We start from the raw sequence: 18,914 nt of genomic DNA, 5'->3' as shown, positions 1-18,914 counted from the left end.
TCCTGTTGTCCCCATACTGCATTCTTTTTATTAAAGAAGTTTCCTCTCACTTCTCTAACATTTCAAGGACAAATGAAAATCGTTGCATATACACAACTGGCTTCTTACATACTGTAACTCTCACAGTTCTGAAATAAATTTAAAAATGTAGACACTGGTTCTTATTCCCCCAGAGTCCTGTCTATGGATTATACCCGTGGCGATAGTGTGCTTTTAGACTCAGCCACGTGGCTTCTGCACTTTCAGCATTCACCTCCTTCACAGCTCTTGTGTCCTGGACTGCTCAGAATCCTTGAGGATTATGTGAGCTTGTTTTCCCAAAAACTACATGTTATTACAATGTGTTTTTGAACACAAAGAGAAATATCAGTATTTAACCGGACTAAGAATGTACTTTACAAACTGAACTGAAATGAAAAAGGATGCACAAGCAAGCACCTTGAAATGCTGCTTAGGATGACTATGGAGCAATAGACTTGGCTCTTATGAAAAAGACTGTGCTATTATGACAGTGCTGTTGCATCCTTGAGCAAGGCACTTGACTAGGATTGCTCCAGTAAAACTCCCAGCTGTTCACATGGGTACAAATGTAAGTCACTTTGGGTATAAGCATCAGCGAAATAATGTTAAGTATAACAGCCTTGAAACAAAGAGACAATGTCGTCCTTTACAAAAGACTTCTGCCACACAGGAGCATTCAGTTCTAGGTATTGCTGGTGAGGAGCTTGTTTGCCAAAGTTGTTATTTTTGTGCAGTTTCAAGAATAACATTAGCTTTGAATTAAAATCTGCCAGACCAGACCAATAATTGACAGACCAGTGCCAGACAACTGTGCAATGTAAAAAAGCAATCTTGAAATACGCAGAGTAAGACAAGAGCTTAAATGAAAATGCCTGTAATAACTAACACTCTCACAACTAAAAACTGTAATGACTAAACAAATAACATGCTAGGTCCCCAGAGCTTCAAAGGTCTCTCTGCAGCTCCTGTGCAGTCTTGAAGCAGTGAAATCCCAGCAGGTACTCCAGCAGGCCACTGGCTTCCAAGCCCACTACCACCCAGAGCGTCTGTGCACACAGTGCCACTCAGATAACTTGCCTCGACACGACCAGAGGCCAGAAGAAACAGAGTGAGGAAGCATTCAGTAAAGTACACACTGCATTAACAGCCTGCATGCTGATATTCAAGCAATCTGCTACCTGCTGATTTGAAAGAGCAAATGCAGTTAAGCTTACCAGTAAATACACACCAAAGAGTCTAAATGTTTGCATTCTGCAATACGCTTCTTCATGAATTGTAAATGAAAGGTTTCACACAAAACAGACATATACTGTAATTAGCACGTCTGAAAAGTCTCAACACATGGTTTTATTTTACACCTGTAAAATTCACTCCAGTTATACTTGCATCAAAATATTTTACTATAAACATAAAAGATCTCTTAAAACACAGTTACTGTATGCTGCAATTATACAAATACTGTAAATTATATAGAATAAATTGCATACATTTATTATTAATCATAATCCAAATCTTAACTTGCAAGTTAAACATTTTCTGGATATATCACACTATACCTTTTAAAGGATTTTTTAGAAAATCCTTAAAAATCCTCCCTTTTTAAATATATTAAATAAGAAAATGAAATGGAAAGAAAATGTGGGTTTAAAAAAAAGTTGAGAACAGATATTTATATAAACTAATTTTACCAATTATAATTCATGCTTTTTCTCACATTAAGAGTGCAGTTACATTCTCAGTGGGCCTGCTAGTGTCATAAAAGACGCATATATACAGTACGGTGGTACAGACTAACAGCAGATATGCAGTGCAACAGACTTACACTCAGATATACACAGCTCAGATACAAAGTCAGATTGTACTTATCATTAATATCATCTGTACCCTGTACAAGTATGCAAAGATTTTGTTTGCATTACAAAATAAATATCAGGATTAGCTGTTAGCATAAAGTGTCAGTGAAAAAGTCACCATAGAATCAGTGTTTTCTACATAAAAAGGAAAAACTTTAGAATAAAAAAAAGAACAAAGCAAAATGAGTAAGACCTATGTATTATTACACACTCGTATGTACAGTATACTTCTACAGGGAACCAGACTGTGCAACCTTTGAGTAAAAATGGGGAAATAATAAAGTAATTAAATAATGATCAAAAACCTTGTTTCATGATGCTGTGTGGATTCCTAACCACTCTAAACAGAGTGGTTTACTAAGTGGTGCACTAAGAAAGTACAATACATCACTGCAATCAGATTATAAAGAATCACAGATTTTTTCTCATTTATCAGTCACATCATAAAATGTCTTTTTCATCACATGAGGTTTGTCTGCATCAGTAGTACTAGAGCTGCAAAGGAGCAAATAGAGGTTAGGTCCATGGTAAAAGTAGAAATAAAAATAAGACATAAAGTACATAATATAATGTAATATATTAAACTAAACAGATTATTCAGAAACACTGAGTGAAATCTGAACTTTCTGCAGCATCACAATGGGGCTTTCCAGACTGCTGCCCTGATCCAAACCCATAATTAAAAACCAGTGAGCATCCAGTGAAAACTAACATTAAACAAATTACTGATGTGCTTCAGCACTTTCTCTTGCCTTACTTGTAATTTTTAAAACACAGATTGCTGCAGTGAAGATATTAAATGAGAAGTCATATAACCCGTAGAAATGTATAGCATTATTAAAGGGAATAAAAGCAAACAGTGTGAAAAATTATTTCGGATACATTAATTGTGCTAACAAATATACATACTGAGTTTATAAACGTTTGCTATTAAGGAAATATTTTATACCTTAGAAGCACTTTAATTACTAAATGTACCATATCTTCCCTATATGACGTTAGATACTATTGTATATATTGTGTGGATTTTTTTCTTTTTACAGTTCTGCCCTTATGCAAGCCTCTGTTAAAGGCACATCTTCCACACCTCTAATTTAACCTCACCAGAGGGCTGGGCAGATTGTAGAATGAGAAACTCTTGAGTCCCAGCTCCCAGCCGCGCTGCGTGCTGCAGTCCTCAGAGGGGATGGCAGAGCTACAGTAGGGACACTGGCTGTGGTGTTCTGCTCTGCCACAGGGAAGGAGGGGGCCGGGTCTAAGCCCATGTCATCATGACACATGTGACAAGGACTCCTTATGATGGGTAAGTGACCCCAGTTGACACCTGCCTGTAAGACTTAACACCTGATGGCACATACATCATACAGTAACCATGTGACAAAACAACATCACTACAGCAGAACCCCAGAACCACAAAGACTGAAAAAATGCCTCTAAAAACCCTAGAGAGCCATGGCTTAATATGAAATGTTTGACTGTCTTTTCTTTCTCAAATTATTAATCCATGCTTTCCACACCCAGATGAAACTATCAAAAAGCTGTCCTTTGGGAACTCAAACCTTTTTAAGAAAAAGATGGTGAACATTACAGCTGGCACTGGAATCATTTTCAAAACAATTTAAGCTTGGTTAAACATGACAAAAGCATTTAATTGAATTTTTCACAGAATTTCATGCAAAATGTTATGACTGGTTACAGAAGATCAGCCCAAAGTCTTGGCTGGAAGCCTAAAGTGATTGGTCGTGGTCATCTTGCACAATTACCATCTTTTCCTTAACATTAGCAACAGACTTTTTTACTGTCTCCTGGTTCGACACAGCATGACTCCGCACACACGTGACTGACTGCCGAGGCTCATTAACCTTCAGAAACAGCCAAGCAGGTCCTATGTCGACCACCATTTTTACTACTGGAAGCTTGAAGTCTTGATTGGTGACTCATGACGTGCTCCAGTCTGCCGAAGAATGCTTCAGGGGAAATTAGTTAACTAAACAATCCCGCAACTAATCCAAGCCTTCATTTGCATTTTCCCTGAGGTGAACTCCAAACACTGAAGAAACTGGATTGCCTTTCTGCTTTAGGTTACTTTTTCAGTGACCCAAAAATCGTCTTCCCTCTCTGGGGAAAGTGTGTTCTTTCCATTTTCAGTGCAGGACACACAATCCTAGTGCTACTCTTCCTTGTAACCAGATCTCCGTCTTCCGTCGTAGGTTAAACCTGCCACTGAGATAGAAGACAATCCTACGGGCAACGTCAGATCCCAGGGACAAAAATAGTAGGAAACAATACAGAGTCTGAAATGACAGATATCCCCAAAATCTGCAATGTGCATGCCTTCCTTCAACGTCTTGCTAATACAACACACTGTAATGTATATTCCTTCTTATATGCATTTAGTGATTGTTAGATAAACAACTTACAAATGGAGCAAAACATTATAATCTGTAACATTTTCTTACAAATTTTAGGTGTTACTCCTGGTCTTGACTTATTATACTAAGAACATAGGAAAGTTACCAACAGGAGGCAGCCATACAGCTCAATTGTTTTGAGAATCTCATCTCGGCTTTTTTTTCTGAAGAAACTCTTTAGTTTGCTATTCTGAGCATTTCAGCCTGTGAGGATTTCGAATACTTGAATTAGGTCCCCTCACTGTTCTCTCCATTCAAGACGGTAAAGGTTCTTTCAGCCTGTCAGTGTAGGACACTGCATTAAGCCCAGAAATGGATCTGGCCACTCTCTGCACTGAATATATAAAGCATATTTTGTACTACAGTAACCAGAACGGCACACAATATTCTACTTCAGGACATTTAATGTATTTAATCATGTATAAAGTTAATCAGTTCCATGTCCGGAACTAAAACCTTCTCATTTTTATCAATGAGAACTTACTTCATCCTTCATCCTTTACTGTTCTTAACAGTGAGAAAAAACATCTCCCTCATTGCCTTCATAATACCCTGGGTTTGCAATTCAGTCATCTTTATCTGCATACTGTTACATTTTATAAAGGACTGTCTTTCTCCTTATAGCTTCCAAATTGGTGATTTCTTAAACCATCTGGGCCACTGTTTCCTAGACTTGGATCAACTTTATCTATTTCTGCAAACCGCTGCTGTCCTGTTTATCCTGTTCTATTCTACATCTTGACAACCCTTATTCCTTCATAGTCTGTTTGCCCAAAATTATACACCTTTGCTGTGAACTCAACCTGTTCAGTTTTAAAATATAGTTCAAAGCATGATACAAAATCACAATTCCCTAATCCCTAATGGTGCTCTCACCTAGGTTTTCTTAATTTTATTTTGATTGTCTGAAAACAGCAGATCAATACTGACATTCCCTTGAAAAGGTGATCTGACAAACTGAGTAAGAAAACCATTCAAAAGACATACTGTTAAGCATTGTATTTTACAGACCACATACTTCCAATATGAATAATAATGTTGAAGGAAAACCTGGTCATCAAGGTTGTCGGTAGCTGTATTTGAAATGGAATATATGACTAATGACTACTTTTAACTGGTCTGATCTGCAGTATATACTGTAGGTTCTCCTAGTCTTGTTTTATCAGGTTAGTTTCCAGTGCCTGAAAGCCCTTCTTAATATATAGTGCTATAAATTAATTAATTTTAAAAATAAAGAAACAAAGTCACTTTCATGCTGACCATATTTTCTCCATATGGTTCAGTGCCAGTAGATTATGCTATGGCTGGAAGGAGTTAACTGTTATTAAAACTTTAAGTAAAAATGACAACCTAAAGTGTTCATACATTACAAATGACAGTGGGGTTGCATTATGGAATGGCCCAGATATTACAGTAGGAAGCAATCCATTTATACATTTTCAAACATATTACCAGTCACATCGACAAGTTAGAAGAACTATTAAGCAACACTTTACAAACCATTTGTTAGCACGATTGCAATATTGCAAAAACAGAGTTTGAGTTTACAATAACACTTGTATTTCCAAAGGACATCACAGTTATTGGAATATGCTAAGATTTCTTAATAGAAACCACAGGTTACCTTTCATTGAACAGGACTCTGCCAATTAAACTTCACAATTGCAGACCATAATGTTTTTATTGATCCCTTTAACAGCCCATATTTCCTTTGTACACATGCCTATTCTTCTTGCAAAATAGCCCAATCAGCTGCATACAACCACAACATAAATTTACAGAAAAGCAACAAGAAGCATAATAACATAAATGCTAGCGTATCGATTACCCAATCAGCAGATTTAATTTCTATTGACAAAAATTATAAAACCTTCTACTATTTAAAAGAAACCTGCAGGACAGCAGCACTCTATCACTGCCACACACATTTTATCTTCAGAACTCCTATTATAAAGTAAGCAGTCTTTCGGAGCACCTCCAGAAGAGATTTTTTTCAGATGCCAAGCTCTTGAGTCCTTAAGGGTTTGTAAGTGAGAGCTAAAAGGCATACAAAGTGCCAGGATGTTGTCTTTCCACACTCACCTCAGATATCTGTCTGTGTTGTGCTACTGCAGTGAGGTTAGGGGAAGCCAGGCCTGACAGCAGGAGTACAGTATTATTCCCTGTGTATCCTTGTCAATAAGCACACATAGAAACAAGAGCTTGCAGCTATGTCAAAAAGTTCTAATGCGGTTCTTCACAGACAGCTAAAACAACAACCTCAAGCGCATAGCTATTAAGAAAAATATTAAAGGTGTATCAAAATCTTTGACACCAAACCACCTCCTTCTCAAGAGCCTAAAGCAAAGATGCAGTTGGAGGAAAGACAGGAAACATGATTAAATCAACATGGTCTTGACTGTACGTTTGCTCATTTATGGGAATTTTATTAAACATAATTAAAAATACCACAGTTATTTTTCCTTCCAATGCATTTATAGCTGAAGCTATACAAATCTGTAATATGAAATGTTTCATACATTAAGGTGTTGAAAATGAGAGGCTTACATAATTTCAAACCCAGAAGCAAAATACCAACCACCATTCCTCATTAAAGGAACAGTTACAAACACTCTTAACATCTTCATATTGCTCTTGATATTAATCCATGTAGACCCAGCATGATACAACAAACTGTTTATATTCACTTATTTCACATTGATTAATTAAATATAAATGACTACTGAGAAAACTTATCAGAAGGCTTTAAATCTGAACGTGTATCATTCACTTTCTCTGAACTTTTTGACAGTTGTTTTTGATGGCCCTATCTCCAGACTTTGGCCATTTTTTTTTCACAATTTGCTTTAATGTTGTAGCCCATCCAGAGCTCAGCGTCCACAGAGTCCATGGTCTCTGTGGCTAGGAGACTGCCTTGGGTTTTTGCAAGTAGCAAAAAATATGTCCTCCATGATAAAAATGCACTGCAATACAGACACGCAACCTAACAAGGCCATGTGACTGAAAAGGGGGACAAAGAAGTGCAGATTTCCAGGAAAAAGAGCGGTCTAAAATAATTCAGATGGTGAATGGAGAAAATAAACAAGCACATTTGGATTAGATAGCAAATAAAGACTAATATTAGTAATTTCACTTGAGAAAATTAAGCCTTTAATGCATCATTTTTTTTAGAATGAATATATAAATATCAGAATTATTGTGTATTTAGTGAGGTCTTCAACCCAGTCAAGGGTTTTCAAAGTGATGCTGCAAATCCACAGAATCAGCTGAACTCCGACAGTAAAAGTGACCATGAAGGGAAAGAAGGTGCTGTCAGACAGATGACAAGGCATGGCTCACTTCCAAACAGGAGCCCTGAGCCTGTGGTATACCATCAACATCCTCCGGCTTGCTCTGCCAAAGATGAGATTGTTTTCTGGCTTCCTACAATATAGTGTAGCACTCAAGTGCTTACCCTAATCTGGCCCTTTCATTGCCTGGAGGAATACAGACCTTTCTGTAAATAAACTTTTGCTTTGGGATTCACAACTATTTGCAGACCATATCAAAAATTGGAAACAAGTACATGTTGGTTGCTTGATGTTGAAGAACAATACATGTCTTATCAATGCTTTAAAAAGAAATCACTATACATCTTAGAATTATATATATGGAATTATAGAACTAAATATACTATGTTTTCAGATCAGTGGTTATGAATACATTCTTGAAAAACCGTTGTGGTTGGAGAAGTTCTGATTCTATGCAGATGAGGTCTGAGGTTTTGGTTCACAGTTAAAATGTCAACACAGAGATTTGGAGCTTTGCCTGCTTGGATTAAATCCATTAAGAGAATGTTTATTGTTGATACTCCGTGCATTGTCTGCAAATTAATCACCCCTCTGAACACCACTGCATCAGTGAAGGACTAAGGTCACTGGTAGATTAGAAAGTTCACCATGTTTGACCCTCATTAGTGCAAGGGGCTTAAACTGACAACTATCATCTGCCTGAGTAAGCTTTTGTGCTATGAGAGCAAATTCATTCTTACACATGTGCTAGTGATGGCTTAATCATGGCTTTGCTGAGCATCAGTTAAAAGAACACATTTGTGATGTGGAATCAAATTAATCACATTTATATCTTAACTTCAACCAGAAAAGTGAGAGATTTGTTAACTACAAAATCATTTACATCAATATATCAGCAAGTTTTTCTTCTAAAAAATGTTCTCAGGCAAACATTCACTGTAATCAGTGCATACCCACAATGTTAAATTTATCAATAACACAGGGCATAGGGAGAGAGCCCTTAGCTCTACAGGCTGGTTCTCAAGTCACTTGGCTCCTCTACAAACATAGTGCACTGATGCACTGCAACATCAGCTCTCTCCAAAACAGACCACAGGAAGAGCAAGACTGCTCCATTACAGCTCCAAACCCTTAAACTCTCCATGTGAAGGGAAAGTGTCCCAGTGGACAAGTGCAAGGACCTCGAGGTCTTTTTTGTGGGTGCAGCACCAGCTGTGTTGCAGGGGCTGGGACAGTCCGCTGTGGTGACTCAGGACCAGACTTTCAGGATGAAACTCTTGGTTTTCTAGTCGATCTATGTCAGCAGCCTCTCCTGTGGTGAAGAGCAATGGGTGGTGACTGGATGGGCAAGATCGCAGGTGCACGTGGTGGAAACACAGCTGGCAGCTGTTACTCTCCATGACAGACCCAGCGACGGAGAGCTTGAGGATGAGGCCGGGGCCTAAGGTTGCACCCCAGGAGGATTCTGCTGAGCTGCCCTGGACAAACCCCGATAGGTAGAGACGTGAAGACTGACCCTCTCAGCTGGCCAGAGAACACTGGAGAATCCACCTGGCGGAGCTGGGTGCTGTTGCAGCAGAAATCCTGATCCTCCCTGCTCAGCCTGTACAGGGCAAACCCCTGCACAAGCACAAGCAGACTACCAACAGATAGAAGGGACCGTCAGACATTTCTTTTCCCATTCCCTGTGATCCTGGTTAATGATCTACATCCTATGCTATTCCTGGATTCCCATCATCTCCACTGGGTCCCATCCAGTGGGGCTGTTTGGAGTATAAGATGAGACATCGCCAGGCTCAGTCTGCAAACGGAGCAGACTTTGCCCGGCAGCGACGCACACCTGGCCAAGGCTGGGGGTGACTTGAGCTGAGATGTCCTCCACTCCTGTGACTCCCCAGGTGCCTGTGAGCTTGCGATGTTGGCTCTCCTCCTGTCTGGCCCTGCAGGGGGCGCTGAGGGGGTGGCAGTGTGAAAAATGGAGGATGGCTCCAGCAGTTGTTGAAGGCCTGAGCTGTCCTCCTCCATGAATGCCAGCATGGGGAAGGTTGTAGTGAACTAAATGGATTATAAACTGGGTGAACTTAAAAAACAAGAATAACAGCGATTCCATTTAAAAAATGCAATTTTCTCAAATAAACACATTGTACTGCCAAAAATGCCAAAAATGTGTTTGTGGGCACCGTCCAACTTCAGAGCTGAACTTTCAAAATCACTTTCTAATCACAAAATAAAATATTGGTTGGTGAGTTCTTACAGCTAAACCAGAGAAGTTTGAGTAAAAACTCTGGGCTAGGGATCTTCCTACACATCACTGTAATTAAACCGCTGTATAGCTAGTTTCTTGATATATTGGATTAGCTCCATAAAATTCACTGCCCCTATTATTTTGTTAAAATGATGTGGCTTTATACACAAAGGAAACATTTCACAAGCCATTGTGGTTGCCATGGCAATCACCTGAACCCATACAGAAGGCAGAAGACAAAGTTTCGTGTTGTGAACACTTTCTCTTGCAATCTCCATGGAGCATCATGGACACTTCTGCACGGTCCCAGTGGCCAAGAGGTAACCATGGCAACTTCATCATATCTCAAGACATGAGCAAGAAAGAAAAAACAAGGCAGATCTTTCAAGAGAGAACTTTATACAGTACTCAAACCGTAACCTGCAAAAATAAACCTGAATTTCAAATTCAACAAAATTTTAAGAAGGAGACACTTCCATAACTGGGTTTAAAAAGTAGTATCATAGCACTAGTATTGCCTCTGGACTGCCTCTGGACTGCCTGTATCTGCTAAAATAATAAGGCGCGAGGGACTGTTCCTGTGTGAAAGATGCAATGTGGTTATCAAGTAACTCCCTTCAAATCAGTAGGGAGAGCAACCTCTATAACACATGAGCAGCTAACATTTATATAGAAAGATCTACCACCATCCTCGCAAAATAAACATACTACTGCAAAAAAGGCAATATTGCCACCATAACCAACAACATCTGTTTTGAATTAACTAAATCATTAAAAAAATCTTAAAACCTGCTTGACAACTTCCATAACTGTGTGTTAGATTGTATTGCATTATTATTGCACAGTATGCAGTATTTTCTGCATTTTCCTTGCCAGTACTCATTCATGACAGCTGCCTGTTAGAGCTGTATAGTGCTCTCAACCAGCTGCCACATAGAATTACAACTACTACTTCCTAGTCCCACTCTGCTTAAAGAGCACCCAGGAGCCGCCCAGCCATCTAAATATCCAAAGATATTTAAGCCGAGAAACCATGAACATCAGCAAATAGGACAAACACCAAAATTGTTTTATAGCTTTCAAACAAAAATAGTGCAATCAAAGTGGTTCCAATATGTATGCTTACAAAAGATTTATAATGCCCCAATATGTAATTTAAAAAAACAAAAACATGACTTCTATAAGATGCATAACTATGCAGATACTGTAGTGTTTATTCATGAAACACTTGGTGTACTGCTAACACCTTCACACAGTGCCTGAACAATGAAGTTTTAAGGGCAAAAGTAACACAGACAGCTGCCTACGCCCAGTTTCCCTTTGATGGCTCTTAATCAAAGCCTTGCTTGGCCTCTGAGATCTAAAGAATCACCATATACTGTGAAACAGAGAACGCCAGGCAACACACTGGATTCTAATTTCACAGAATGTTTGTTATTTTTATATTTCTTATTTTGTTGCTGCTTTAAAAAATACATTTCAGGATTTTTGATCATTTGATCATTGAGAATGCTTTATGACAAAAAGCCCAATACTTTTCCTGGATATTTAATCTGGGTGGAGTTTAGGAATAAATTTCTTATTTATAACTGTATTGTTCTGAAGACATTTTACTGCCAATTTAACACAAGTCGAACAGACTAGTGGATTGGAGCCAGTTTCCTTATAGTAATAGATTAGGCTATATTTCTTAATTACATCCTTTGCTACACTTTATTAATAACAGGAAAGGTTATAGGTGTCATGGGAGCAAAATTCAGGCTTCATGCATTAATCTTAACAAAGCTTAAACTAGAATAAGTGCTTGGAATGGATTCATGGGCCATTACAATGTCAGGAACGAAGCATTCATAAGCATTCTCTCCCTTTACAAATGTTTCATGAGTTTGTCCTTCTAATGGTGTTCTAATTTCATCACAACCCTTCTTTACATAGGCAACTAAGTTATTCAGAGTCACTCAGTCTTGAAGGTCCAGTTCCATGTGTACATTTTAAGGTCTTATTAAGTCTTTAAACAAAGTGATAAATAATGAAGAATCGCAAGAATAATGTCAGCGATAACATCCTTAAAACTAAGACTTAAAAGTAAAATTCAAATCAAAATTAAAAATCCATTTGGCAGATGACACACAGTAGGTAGAAATGTTATTGGTGTACTATGACGAGGCTCGAGGTGTAGTGTCCAGCACACAAACCGTTACTGTGTCCCCGGGTACACTGATTATAAGGATATGTTAGGGTTAGAGTTGGAAGCAGGTTGATACTTAAATGTACATACCCAGAAGCATTATATTGAAGATGCTGACAATCCTATGCTGAACAATAAGAATTGTCCACGCTAGCTCTCACTCTTAATTCCATTACATATTCCCCCAACACTATAATGAAAATCACAGGGACAGATTAATCACTATTGGTGCGGCAGTGACCTTTATGAATTTTACCGAACTAAATTAATTTCCACAGAAAGAAATTCTACAAGCGCAGTGTGGTGAGCACAGTACAGTGGATTCCGTACTCCAAGTCCTGGTTTAGACCTCTGTTCTGATTAAACCCTGCTGGCACTTGTTGAACGTGGCTGAATTGTGGGTTTAATTTAAAGTATTCAAATTTGTTCATCAATAAAATACCAGAAACATATTTACATTCTATATCTAACATCCTTTTTTCACACACTTTCTATTAACTTTTATGCAAAGCTAAATTCATCCTTGGAGTATTCTTTGTCTCAGAGCTGTTTCTGTCTTATGAAAATATAACCTAGATTCCATCAAAATACTTCCTTATTTTATTTTTCCCAGCAAAGTAATAAACAAACCCTGACAATATGGCTTAGTTCTGTCTGCCTTCAAACCTTTCATTGTTTATTCTGTGCTACAATAACAGACCGTGCTTTGCCTCAAGGTATCACAGAATATTATTTCCAATTCAGCATTTTTCAAAACCTTTTTTTTTCTCCCTATCACAATATCTTGAGGGAGCCACATAATTATCTGCCTCTGCCAGGATGAACAGTAGAAAAAACTCTCAAAAGACGGGAAAGTAATTTCCGTGTCTGGGCCTGGGCCATTCATTCTCTGTAGCCTCAGAGTGGCCCACGAGAGGCACGGTCAGGCCGCTTGGCACCGAGGAAAAAGCCTGCCCATCCGAGAAACCTGCTCGTTCGAACAAACCAGACATGCTGAAGAATGAACCGTCAATACAATCAGGCACCATATTAGCACTCTAATGGCAATGCTGCAAACAATCTCACTCACATTTTAATGGTCAAACACACAAATCGATCCCTTTAGGATTAAAAAAGTGTTGCAGGAAATGGTGACTGAAGGAAAAATGCACACATTTGAAGCTTTCAGCTTTGATATTCAGTGTTTTGCTTTCCCACTGTTATTGTTAGTAATAACTTGCCAAAGTGAATGGCATTGGCACTATTTTGTTAAGCAGGGTATTTCAGTAATGCAGCCCAAGACAAGTTCCTGCTCAAGAGTCCCTCTGGGTCCCTCAAGGGACTCTTGACTGACCCTCCACTCCCAGTGCCATGGCCACTCAGCCACAGAGCTCTCAGGGCTTCCAAGAAAATCCACAGCACAACCCTGCGACATGTGCAGACCTACTGTGCTTCAGTTTGAACCTGCTGAAGAAATGCTCAAGTCACTTTGATATTATACGTTTAATTAATTAAATCAAATGCAGTGAAAGAAACCCCAGCGGTTAGAAAAAAGGCAGCATCTTGGGATATTCAATTGTTTATAAATGTTTGGGGGTTTTTTTAAGGGTCCTTTTTATTTATTTTTTGTTAGAATGCAAACAATATCACTGGAGGCTAATTTCAACCCCTCGCACTACAGTATGTACATGAAGTTTGCTCCTTTGCTTCCTTCAGTACTGAACCTTGGAACACGACTCAAGAGTGGGCAATGTCACAAAACTGGAACAAACCAATGAGATCAATAGATTTAACAGTGGAAATTAAATTAAATGTGTTAAAGTCCAACGAACACTCCAATGAGATGCTTCCATGTGAATCCTACGCATTTATTTAAATAAACATACTTCAACCGGCAATTATGAAATGACTAGAGCACAAAGCAATCTATCGCCCGCGGAGATCAGTCATTACTCTTCCTTGAAGTGACATTATAAATGCTTTTCTAATCGCTTTTGTCTTCTCTCTCTTCAGAAAATCTGGACTAAGTCACCCAGCGCAGCTCTTCAGAGAGAAATGTGAGCTACTGTACTTCACCTTGTGGTCTGGACTGAGCTTCAGACAGGGAAAAATAGCACGCACAACTAAAATGTAGAGGCAGCCCGTAAAAAATACATCAAGATTTGTTGTAAGAGCCGCAACATTTCAGGACTGTGCTTTTATAGTTATTGCCGCAGATAACGGGAAAATTATATTTTAACTGCTCTGTTGCACATCACTTGATTTTCTCACCTCTGCAATTATAATTACAGAAGTTTAATTTGATAATGAGAGTTTATATATAAATCAAATCGAGAGATTCACTTTTTTCTTATGATGATAGAACATATTTTCAAATACCAAAAACACCGCAACAAAAACGCCATATCAAAAAACATATCCTAAAGAGCTGCTCATACATGATAATAAAACTCGGTAGAAAATCAAACCACATTCTAGGAAGTTTAACTAAAGAGAAGCTAAGTACAGTAACTTACGGGCAATACTTATCCAAACTACAGTAAGCCTAGGGTTTGTGTTACAATGTAGCGACGACAGTCAGGAGATACTCTCGGTAGCAGCACCACCAAGTGGTACAAAGACTTCGCTATTCAATCCTAAATAATAATTAATCAAAAAACTTTATGCCTAGTGTGCTTTAGCTGCGAATGCTGCTGTCTTGGTAAAACCGCACTACGAGCGCCCTGCGTTTCAGTACGCGTTACAATTCCCGTTCCCTTTAAACACGTTCGTTCTATACTACAGTCGGATTTCAAAAGTAAAGTTTATAAAATGACTAAGGAAAGGGGCTCATATATCTGTGTAATGTGAGAATTAAAATCGGCAGCTACCTGAAATTCAAGACCTGCAATATGCAAGAATCATACCCAGACTCGAATTCTTTATGATAACGCGTTTATCACTGCATCAGTTCTGATTTGCAATACAGAGATTGAGAGGGGTTACTTCTGATGATATCAAGATATGTCACAAATCACTTAAAGGTCAGAAAGCCAGATCACTCTGTTAGCTGACTTACCAAGTGAGGTGTCCAACTACTCCAGTTCATCTAGCTGGGACGATGCAGCGAGTCATCAAGTTAAACCGCTAGGTTCAGTCGTCGCAGACGCGCTCAATGAAAAGTTGCAGTAATCCCAGTTTATGTATCTGCGCTTTCCTCAAAAACGCAGTCCAGGGAGTCAGTCTCCGCTTTTATTTCCCCCCTCCGTGATCTCTTCTATCGCTCTCGCTGCCTCCCCCTGTACTCAAATATCTCTATTTCTGAATCTCCTTCACTTACTCTTTGAAACAGGAGACCAGACACCCACTTTACTACCAACAATGGATGCGGCCAGTCTAAGGGGGAGGGTGACGTCTATGAAAGTCAACAACGTGGCGTTATAAACTGTTAATATGATCCTGTAGCTCGACACTACTGTAGCGCATTCTAGACTTAAACATCGCAATGTTTTCTTCATTTTTTCTCAATCAAATAAGTTTTAAAATACAAAATAGAAAATGGCTATACCCCCTCTGGGGTTGCGTAGTTAAAGCCCGTTCCATAAATGGACCAGTCCAGCTTCTTTTTTGCACAAGACGTGGCATAGAGGTTAGGCGATGTGATCAAACAAGGCAAAATAAAGTGAAAAGCTTTGATTGACTGTCAGAAAGCAACTCAAAAACACATTGCACCTACGCCGCAGGTAACGCCTCGATCTTGTCAACGAATCGCCCTGTGTTGCTGCAGAAGATTAACAAAGATATTTGCTTCAACACCACAGATACCCTTTATGACGAGAAGTAGTAACATTATTACTAATTAACCGTTCTAAAAGAAATTAAATACAAACACTATTTGTAAAAAAAATAATCCACCCTAACGATTTTGTAGATTGTTTGGGTAATACGGATCTCAGAAAACAAATTAAATGGAAAAGTGTTCAATTTGCTGAGGTTGTCTTGGACTATAGTATTCGTTCAAAAATCAAAAACAATCCATGTGTCAAGTTTTTCAGACTTGAGTCATCACAAAATATTAAGCTTCAACATCTTCCTTTGGATCAACGTGCATTTACAAATGTCATATCGAAGGGATTTCTGACAAAAGGGTGATCATAAAAAAAGCTATGTACTGTATTATAATTTGAACTTGTCCTTATTATTAATGGTGCTGTTATTGCGATCCCTGTGCTGAACTCGTACCAGATTCTACCAGCAAGGACAGTTTTCCTCTGCACTGGCCTCTTCGTTGTTGTGATTATTTCTATCCAGTCATGGAAACGCTGAAAAGGCGTGTCCAGTTCTGCGTTTTGCTTATTTTCTCTCTAAGTGATGCACGGCCCCCAGCGCTGCCAGTCCAAAGGTGATCAGCTATTAATGAGCAGAGTTATCGGCTCCATAGTGCACAAGACTCAACCGTCCATCTCGCTGGGAGTGAAAGTGTCAGGTGTCTTAAATGAAGACGTGTTACACTCCTAATACAGAACACAAAAACAAAACAAAGGTATGGAACAGAGAAAAATAAATCCACACAATAAAATTTTATTAATTGTGAACATAATAGATTTTCTTTTTCTTTTAGTACTTCAAACTGATTTATTATGCCTTTGTTTCAGAGCAAATTGTGCTCTATTTATTTTTTACTGAACAAAATGAAACACCACTATTGTTGCAGATCTGGAAATACATAAATCTGAATGTCACTTCTGTACGTGCTGCAGGCACCTGAGTTGTTTTTTCCAAGCCCTGGAACAGTTGTAGTGTGTTTATTTCGCTTAGAAAAAAGTAGAACAAAACTCTTTGAAAATCTGACCCACAGAGCATTGACCTGTTTGCACATTTAGTTTAAAAAATCTCTAATCTCAGCCAGTGGATTATTTCCCACACGTCTCTCAAGATCTAAGATTCACAGACATTGGGAACCCCGTTTTTTCAGATAAAGATCAGGTCTGTTGGGGCCTCATCTAAAAGATCATCCAGTTTAAGTCAAAATCCACTTGAGCAGTCTTATCCCACAGTAGGGTCTCAGTTCGGAAAAGTACAATAGAAAGTCAATTACAGACCTGAACTGAAATACTTCACTTCCACCAGACTTTTTTTTTTAGGAGTGCCTGCATTTCATGTGTTTAATAAAATACAGCAGAGCGGTTATGTCATATTCTAAAGGAGAAAAAATGGGGAACATTATTGCGTTACAGCAAGAAAAGTATTCCCTGTGCCACAGCACACAAATCAGAAAGTGGAGAGAAAGCAGGGATAAAGTGACCAGTGTCACCACCGAGCACATTACTGGCTTTATAAACCAATAACTGTAAGTAGTGCAATGCTCTAATGGCATAATAGCCAATTCCTTGTACCTTCTCTTTATTGCCTCTAGGAAAACACATTAAATAACTATAAATTGAAGCCTAGGGTTGAAAGAAGGTTCATTCTTGTGGTCTGAATTTCACAGAAATTCACACATGATTTTATAGCTGCTGCTTTTCTAAAGCAACCTGTAAAGTCACCCATGCTGTAACTCGGCCACCGAAGAGGGAGATCGCTCCAAATTTGGTTTGACATGAATGATTTTGTGCTGCATCAGTTATATTACCTCCCATAAATAGCTCTGATCAGCATGTGGAAGGATGTGGTGGAACTGACGCAGTTTGAAAACTGTGCTGCTCAACAGTAAAACTAAAGATGGAACAAAATAACCTTCTTTTTTAACACAGCACTGTCTTCATTTAGAAGCTGAGTAGACATTCAAAGTCATATAATGTATTGTTGGTTCTAGCTATGATTCAATCCTGTTACATTCATAAAGGAGAAATCCACAATCAGAAGTGATCTGAGTGGCTCTTCAAATTGTCATAATTATGCCTCCTATTGCTGTCATCTCTGGAATGAACCAATCTGGAAAGAAACAAACTCAAGGTACCTGAGTGAAACCAACCTGCAGGCGGGGCAGGAGGCACTTGTGGTCGTCCTCTGTGTAGAGAGGCCAGGCTGAACCATGGAAGACAAAAGGAAACAAGAAGGAAGATGAAGATGTGGTCCAGGTTGTGGACCTGAAAACCATGAGCTACACTCAAACAAGTATAGAAACTGGTCTAGTAGTTCAAGTAAGGAGCTGCGTCAGCATGCGTAATCAGCAAAGGAACAAGTAATAGGTTTATTCCATGCTGAAAAGGGACGAAAGAAAACACAACGTTTCGGCTGTGGAGCCTTCTTCAGGTGTGAAACTGTTTCCTTTCTTTTCTTTTCGACATGGAATAAGCCTGTTACCTCTTCCTAAGAAGCTGGTCTGTCTGTTACTGTCTTTATTTAAATATATATACTAAATGGTACTGTATTTGATATAGTACAGTATATCACTTATTGTAATATAAATTATAAAAATATGCTACAATTTACATATAGTCAATGATATAGTATATATTTATTTAGATTCCTCCCGTAAGTTGTTTTAAATGCAAAACTGCTCCCATGAATATAATCTGTTTTACTTCTGCTTATACAAAGAATTTTTAGCTGCTTGTCAGATTCAAGTACAGTGGCACTTCAGGAAAAGATGTAGTGTGACAATTTAATGAGCAGACTTTTTAAATTAAAAAATCAACTGTTATTCCCAGACCAGCAAGCCTTCCCCAAAGATCTGTTTTTCCATGTGACATATGTTGCACTTTTTCTTCAATTTGAAGATCTTGAAAATACATTCAGGGAAGTATTGTCATCTCAAGCTCTCATGTTGACTGGCAGATGTATAAAAAGGACATGGACTGTGAAGTTATAAGAGTTCCAGCATAATGCCTGTTTGCAGTGTGCTGCGTTTCCCACATTCTGCATGTTAAGGAGTGAAACAATCTTATTTGAATGCTACTTTATTAATCAGTGCCAATCATGGAGCCAAAGGCACACAAAATTCCA

General features: G+C 38.6%; 1 protein-coding gene across 2 annotated transcripts in view; it reads right to left on the bottom strand.

Annotated features, from left to right (window-relative positions):
• Positions 1-15,325, bottom strand: part of sema5a (sema domain, seven thrombospondin repeats (type 1 and type 1-like), transmembrane domain (TM) and short cytoplasmic domain, (semaphorin) 5A) — a 135,440-nt gene extending 120,115 nt beyond the window's left edge. For both annotated transcript variants that reach the window (XR_001479263.2, XM_015355020.2), the window contains exon 1: positions 15,046-15,325. The gene's annotated coding sequence lies outside the window, so the exon portion shown is untranslated. The remainder of the gene's footprint in view (positions 1-15,045) is intronic.
• Positions 15,326-18,914: the final 3,589 nt, after the last annotated feature.

The sequence above is a fragment of the Lepisosteus oculatus genome, chromosome 6 (genome assembly GCF_040954835.1).
Source record: "Lepisosteus oculatus isolate fLepOcu1 chromosome 6, fLepOcu1.hap2, whole genome shotgun sequence".
NCBI lineage: Eukaryota > Metazoa > Chordata > Actinopteri > Semionotiformes > Lepisosteidae > Lepisosteus > Lepisosteus oculatus.
This window is presented reverse-complemented; position numbering and strand designations above follow the sequence as displayed.